This window comes from Sinocyclocheilus anshuiensis, unplaced genomic scaffold, assembly GCF_001515605.1.
Source record: "Sinocyclocheilus anshuiensis isolate Anshui unplaced genomic scaffold, SAMN03320099.WGS_v1.1 scaffold132, whole genome shotgun sequence".
NCBI lineage: Eukaryota > Metazoa > Chordata > Actinopteri > Cypriniformes > Cyprinidae > Sinocyclocheilus > Sinocyclocheilus anshuiensis.
In genome coordinates this window covers 1,537,851-1,538,415 of record NW_015555730.1, presented here as the reverse complement: position 1 = coordinate 1,538,415, position 565 = coordinate 1,537,851, and the positions used below count along the sequence as shown (strand labels likewise).

General features: G+C 42.1%; 1 protein-coding gene across 1 annotated transcript in view; it reads left to right on the top strand.

Annotated features, from left to right (window-relative positions):
* The window catches only part of LOC107672848 (RNA polymerase II subunit A C-terminal domain phosphatase-like), a 157,717-nt gene that overhangs the window by 26,365 nt on the left and 130,787 nt on the right, over positions 1-565 (top strand). The gene's annotated exons all lie outside the window — the stretch shown is intronic.

Genomic DNA, 565 nt, shown 5'->3' with positions numbered 1-565 from the left:
TAACCTTAAACTGCGTAAACACATTGCATTACACCAAATACACAAAATAATGTTTTTTTTAGCAACATCAATAGGGCCTTTCGCACCGTTTTAGTTCTAAATGTTAACTAAATGTACAGTACTAAAGTACTGGGACGATTTTGCGCGAACTATTTTCCAGTACCATTTAAAGGGTTGCATTCGCACCGAGAGTGTGTACTAAGAAGTGACGTAAGCTGGTCGACAGCGACATCATTTGTGTGTGGCGTTCAAGAACAGAAACAAAGAAGAACAACGTTAACAACAGGAGGATGGAGGACGCTGTGATCGGAGCTGTGTTTTTGTTGTGTCTCGCGGGTTTCACAATAATGGACATGGAAAGTCGACGTATACGTAAAGCGATTGAAAGAACGGAAAGGAGGACTAAGAATCTCCAACGACAACTGGCAGTGCTACATTTGCTACAAGTGCCTGCACTTCAGCGTCCGTCCATCTATCGCTGTTCTCCATACTTGCGAAATAAGTTGACACAATGTTTACAGTATGTTTATACGGCGTTTTAAATCATGGCGGGTGAGGGCGTTTT